We start from the raw sequence: 6,545 nt of genomic DNA on the forward strand, positions 1-6,545 counted from the left end.
GATTAGCCTTTACATCTCTTGTAAACTTCCTAAATACACAAACTCATCCACTTGCTCCAAGTATTTGTCATTCACAACTATATTGTATACTATTTTTATAATCTCTTTGGACATTTATATTCTGCACATATGCTTCATTCTTCCTAGACATAAGCGACTGTAAATCTTCCATACTGTTCGTAATCACGTATCATAATCCGTGGACTGATTGAATAACCATGGTGACATTCCACAGCCTTGCTTATCATGTCTTTTTGTGATACTAAACCATTTCTTAAAATCACCTTTCACTCTAACGCATTCAAATTTCCCTCGTACAAAGATGCGATTGCCTGTATAAGATTCGTGTTCGCTCCACAAATAGAAAATAATATATCTTCCTTATTTTATTTTATATTAACACGTAATTTGGTCAGAAAATTCTAGAAAATGCCTATATAATATTTTTTTTTTCATAGATATATTTAAATTCCTCGAAATAAATTTATTCATTTGATAATATAATCTTAAAAATTGTCATTTTGATAATATAATGTATTCTTATCTGCTTGCCACATTAAAGTTAGATAAATATTATAATATTACTAACCTTATCTGTTGATTTGATTTTTTTACTAACCCCTTTAGTTAATAATAAAATACCTCAGTGCTGGCAAACTTCAATATTGTGCCCAAGAATACTGGCAACGGTCAGTTCGGTTCATGAAGGATATGAGTATATGAAGAGGACAGAACTTGGAGACTCAAATCTGCTTGGTTTCAAGACAACTACCCATTTAAAGGAACTGAGATGTCAAGTAATAATTATTTTTATTGTTATTATCATATTATTTTTAATGTGTATGTACCTATTATTGTTATTATATTATTCCTATTATTATTATTTTATCAGTATATTGCAGCGGTCGGGGAACTGGGGTAAATTACCCCAAATGGGGTAAAAATATTTTTTTTGGGGTAATAATGAAATTTTTCTAGTTTTTCATTTCATAAACGTGTTAGTATTTTTACAAACTTAATCCATTCGGGTGTGTGCGTGAGAAGTAAGAGACGCGGCTATTTCGTGAATTATGTCAGGATGGTGAAACTGAATATACGGACCTACTTTATTATACAGAAATAAGGTGGCTCTCTCGCCGAAATGTTCTCAATCGAATATGAGCTCTTAAAAGCGAACTTGAAAGTTTTTTTTTTAATCTAATATAAGTTTAAATACCCCTCGTGGGTTGCACATCTTGCATATTTAACTGACGTATTTGAGAATATAAATATATAATATCATTTCAGCCAGCGAAATACTGTCAGCGTTTGGATTACATCTTCAATATTGGAGACAGAAAGCAGAATAGAATAAGATAGCTTCTTTTTCAAAGTTAGCTTTGTTTTTGGGGAAGACTGTAAAAATATTACTTTTGATGACATCAAGAATACAGTTATAAAACATCCTACCAAACTCAGAGAGCGGTTCTCTGACTACTTTCTTATAGATCCTTTTATATGTGAAATTGCTAACATACCAGAAGAACCTCCGGGCTTGGCAGAAACAATACTTGAACTTCGATCTTAAACTGAAGCACGTATTCAATTTGAGAGCAAAGCCAATCTGTCGTCTTTTTGGATGTCAAAAGCTACGAAGGCTTTCAAAATTGCACACGAGGAGGCGGTAAACAAGTCATTGCAACAACCTATCTTTGTGAACAAGGCTTTTCCACTCTAATGAACATAAAAACGAAAAACAGAAATCGATTAAACGCCGAAGACTGTATTCAAATTGCTCTTACAACAAAAAGGCCCAATTTTGAAGTAATTGTATCAAACATGAAGCAAAATCATTTCTCCAAAAACTGAAAGGGAAACCTGAAAATCTGAATTCTTGTTTGATCCAATTTAAGAATTTTATTTTGTTTGTCTATTACGTACTTAATATTTTCATGTAATTTTTTTTTTATTTTCCGTGTAAATTAATTCAATAATTAATGTTTATTTAAATATACATTGATTGTCTTCTTTTCAAAATGGGGGGGAGGGGTAATATCGACTTCCGCAAAAATATTTTGGGGTAATGGTTAAAAAAGTTCCCCGACCGCTGCTATATTGCCACCATAATATGGGTATTTGCCTAGTTTTGTTGGTCTATTTTTTTAAATTAATAAATAGACTAGCAGATAGAAAAATAGAAAAATCATACTTATGAACCCAACATCATGTATGACAATATTTCTCTCACGGTTTTTTTGTCCCAGTGACTTTGCTGTCACTGGATCGCCCAATATTATTTTTCAAAGGAACCGGCTATTTTTGTAAAAGCTTTTATAAAATTCGAAAATTTGAACTGTGCCTATATACAACAAAAAATATATCTAATAATGGTAAATTTTTGATTGAGGAAATATTTTTTTCTCGGTTTGAAATTATATATTTTATTTTAGGAAAATTAAGAGTTACTTAGTTGCTTAATACATGTGCAATTTATTTTACTGAGAAACCAATTATAGATTTCCTCACTATACTTATACACTGTGTATTAAACAATTAAGCAGTATATTGTCTACATCCTGCACAGTTTCTGTATTTTTAGAAACTTATTGAAATTGCAACGGGTTTCATTATATTTTAAGTAAAATTTGGCGTATATTTCAATTTTGCACATCTCAGACATTTTTTTGTATGACCGATGAGTATTCCCCTTTATATGTAGAATGCCTACTTGTCTCATCTCTGAAGCGTGGTGCCCACCTCTGAGGCATTATGCCTCACCGGTGGGGCGTACGCCCCACCGTGGGAAACACTGCTGTACAGTCATTAAAATAATAATACTATCAGATCAGATGAGAAGCTTAAAAACACATATCACCATTACAAAGGAATATTTTATGGGCACGGGACACAGGTATAAACCTTTTTATAAAGTTGCCAAAAATAGTTATTATGTCTGTTGGAATACAATTATTCAGTTTCAGTTCAGCATGAATATTTATGTCAAACACTTAAACATGTGTGTATCCGTTGTATGCATTTGTGTACTAATATTATTTTATTGCCAAGTTAATTTGCCTTTAGGGAGTCGTTAAAATGGATGAATTTGAAGAAGTAAGTTCCGCTGAAGAAGATGGACTACCAATAAGAGCAAGTTCTTCTATTGGTGAATATAAACCAGGTACAGCTTCTTCAATTGACAATTGATTTGTTTTCGAACATAACATTGATGATGATCCTTAAATTAATGCTATTTTTGAACTTTTAGATAAAAGAGGAAAATCAGTTAATAATAATGGTGTGGTACCCACAGAAGAATACAATTTATATGAAGCACTACTGGTTCTTGATGGGTGTAAATTAGTGGAAAACCAAGATCCCTTTGAATGTGAATTTTGCCTGAATGTTTGTGAACCTAAAGCAGGGGTTACACTGACAGAATGTATTCACTCAATCTGCAAAAAATGCATTATAAGAATTGTTAAAACAACAAATGACCCTGAGATAAAATGTCCATATAGAGATGCAGAATACATTTGTGAAATGGTTATACCACACCATGAAATCAGAGAAATAGTAAGCCCTAAAGATTTTGATTTTTTTATTCAGAGATCAATTACTCTTGCAACTGGTGGAGAAGTTTTCAACTGTGGAGATGGAGAGGCTTCCAGTAACTTATACCAAAAGCTTGTGGCCTTAAGTGAGAATAATATAGTGGTAAATCAAGAATCCTTCATATGTGAAGTTTGTCATACTGAGTGTGAACCTAAAGCAGGGGTTACATTGACAGAATGCATTCACTCAATCTGCAAAGAATGCATTAAGCGAATTTTAGAAACAACTGATGATGTTGAAATCAAATGTCCATTTAGAAACTTGAAGTATACTTTTTTTTTTTTTTTTTTTTTTTTTATTTAGGAGAAAAAACAGATACAGATGTCAATTGACAAGAATATACAAAACATCAACTAGAGAATTTACCTGCATCCAAACTATTTCTCACGAATTAACTTAAACAGCAGTTAAAAAACATTTACAAATATTTTGACTTATAAATAGGGGAAAAATATATACATAAGAATATTATTTTACAAATAGAGATATGAAAGAAATGCGCAATATCCTTATAAGAATTTACAAATTATTTTTGAAAAAATTTAGAGAGTAAAACAAAAAAAAAAAAATATATATATATATATAAATAGATAAACAATGTTAAACAGAAATTAAAAAATATATACATATTTAAACAAGTATGTCTAAGTTTTTTACTGTGAACTTTGTAGGAAAACAGTCTTCATTTTTCTACTAAAAGTAGTGCGTGTATCAAAGAATAAGTCAGAGTCCTTGAGGTTTTGGTTCTGATTAAGTGATTCGCACATTCTTCTGATTGGATCCCTGACACCAGCATTTGTACGCGTCCTGCTAATGTGGAATAAGTCGTTAAGCCTTGTTACTCTGGGTGGTACTTTGAAGTTTATTAATTTCAGTAAGTCGGGACAGTCAATAACGTTGTTACAGATTTTATACAGAGTCATGAGATCAAGGTATGTTCGCCGGTTAGATAGAGTGGAGACTTTATAACTCGAGAGCATATTTATGTACCCGCGTTTGGGTGCGCTCATTCTGTAATTGAGGCAACGCAGAAATTTCTTTTGAATACTTTCAATATTTTCTTTATAGATATCGTAAAGTGGATTCCATATGGAGGTGCAGTATTCAAGTTGAGAACGGACCAGAGTGTGGTAAAGAAGAAGATATGTTTCAGGTTTTCGAAATTCACGGCTGTTTCTGATGACAAATCCTAGCATGCTGTAAGCTTTATTCACAATATTATCAATGTGCGCATCGAAGTGGAGTTTGGAATCAAAAAGAACGCCTAGATCTCTTATACAGTAAACGCGCTCGAGTAAATAATTACCAATACAATAATTGTGTTTGATAGCGTTGTGGTTTTTAGTAAAACTTATTTGTTTACATTTATTGTAGCTTAGGTAAATTTTGTTTTCATTGCAAAACGTTTCGAACCTTACTAAGTCGCTTTGTATGAGCAGACAATCGTTTAGATTCCGAACAATGGCAAATATTTTTATGTCATCAGCGTACAAAAGATATAAACAATGCACGAAACATTTAGTAACAGTGTTAATAAAAAGAATAAACAACAGCGGACCCAGGATTGACCCCTGAGGCACGCCAGAAGTAACTGGTTCCCATGTAGAAGTGTGTCCTCGTAATGATACGGCTTGTTGTCTTTTTGTTAAATATGAGATAAACCAACGTAATAAATTTCCTCTAATTCCGTTGTACATAATTTTTTTGATAAGAATAAGGTGGTCAACCTTGTCAAAAGCTTTTTTGAAATCGCAATATATTGCATCTACCTGGTGGCCTCGATCCATACTAGTAAATAAGAAATTTGAGTAAATAAGTAAATTACTCATGGTAGATTTGCCTTTTACAAACCCGTGTTGTTGTTCAGTAATTTTGGCAGCAAGCTGGGGATATATATTGTTATGGACAAGTCTTTCCAATAGTTTAGGGATCGCCGAGAGAATGGATATTGGTCTATAGTTTTCCACTCTTTGACGCGAGTCACCCTTGTGGACCGGTATAATATATGCCAACTTCCACCTATCAGGGAAAACTCCATCACTCAGGCATTTATTAAATATTATGGTAAGCGGCACACACAGTGACGACGCAGCAGATCTAAGGAAAAACGCCGGTATTCCATCGTGACCCGCACCCTTGTTTATGTCCATCGATTTTAAACTCGAGTGCACTTCTTTTTCCGTTAGTTTAATTGTGTGAATGTGCGCAAGTCCAGAGTCCTGAACTTCCTCAAGTTGGTCAATGTTAATAATTGGGTCATTGATAGAGGAAGGTTCAAATGTTGACTTAAAGAATTCAGAGAACATATCACAAATTTCCTGGGCATCGTCAGATTTGCGCCCTTCGAAGGACATTGCAGCAGGGTATCCATCAGACGATTTTAATGAGGATATGTATGACCAAAAGCTTTTGATGTTATTTTGAAATGAACTTTCGATGTTGTCGAAAAATAACCTTCGGGTTTCATAAGTCAATTTTTTGTATGTAGCACGTAAGAAGGAAAATTCACGATAATCAGAAAGACCTTTATATGTCTTCCATTTGAGCCAGACTTTATCTTTTTTCCTTGATAACCTAATAAGTTCTGGAGTAAACCATATGGGGAATTTGTCATTTCGTCGTGCCAATACTGGAATAAGCTTATCAATTACATTGTTTATTTTTAAATAGAATCGATCTACTGCTTTTTCGGCTGATAAATTTGCGATTTCAGATAACCAATCAATACAATTAATGTCCTCATTAATCTGAGCATAATTAGCTTTCCTGAAATTGCGCCTACGCTGTATTTTGTTTTTGATTTTTGGTTGAATTACGAAGGATATATCAAATTCAAGGGCTGGGTGGTGTCTATCCTCTGAGATGAGAGGGTTGTTGCTACGTGTAACATTTGTTTCACGACTGTAGAATACGAGGTCTAAGTATTTTTCATTATGGTTAGGTATACAGTTATA

The 6,545-nt window shown here is 33.1% G+C and overlaps 1 long non-coding RNA gene across 1 annotated transcript; it reads left to right on the forward strand.

Moving 5' to 3' along the window:
* The first annotated feature begins 673 nt into the window (after positions 1–673).
* LOC149424193 (uncharacterized) lies at positions 674–3,836 on the forward strand. Its single transcript, XR_016302105.1, has 3 exons — positions 674–797; positions 3,061–3,157; positions 3,245–3,836. It is a non-coding gene; the product is annotated as an uncharacterized LOC149424193 (long non-coding RNA).
* The last annotated feature ends 2,709 nt before the right edge of the window (positions 3,837–6,545 follow it).

Source organism: Hesperophylax consimilis, chromosome 4 (assembly GCF_061612785.1).
Source record: "Hesperophylax consimilis isolate HC1 chromosome 4, BYU_Hcon_1.0, whole genome shotgun sequence".
Classification (NCBI taxonomy): Eukaryota; Metazoa; Arthropoda; class Insecta; order Trichoptera; family Limnephilidae; genus Hesperophylax; species Hesperophylax consimilis.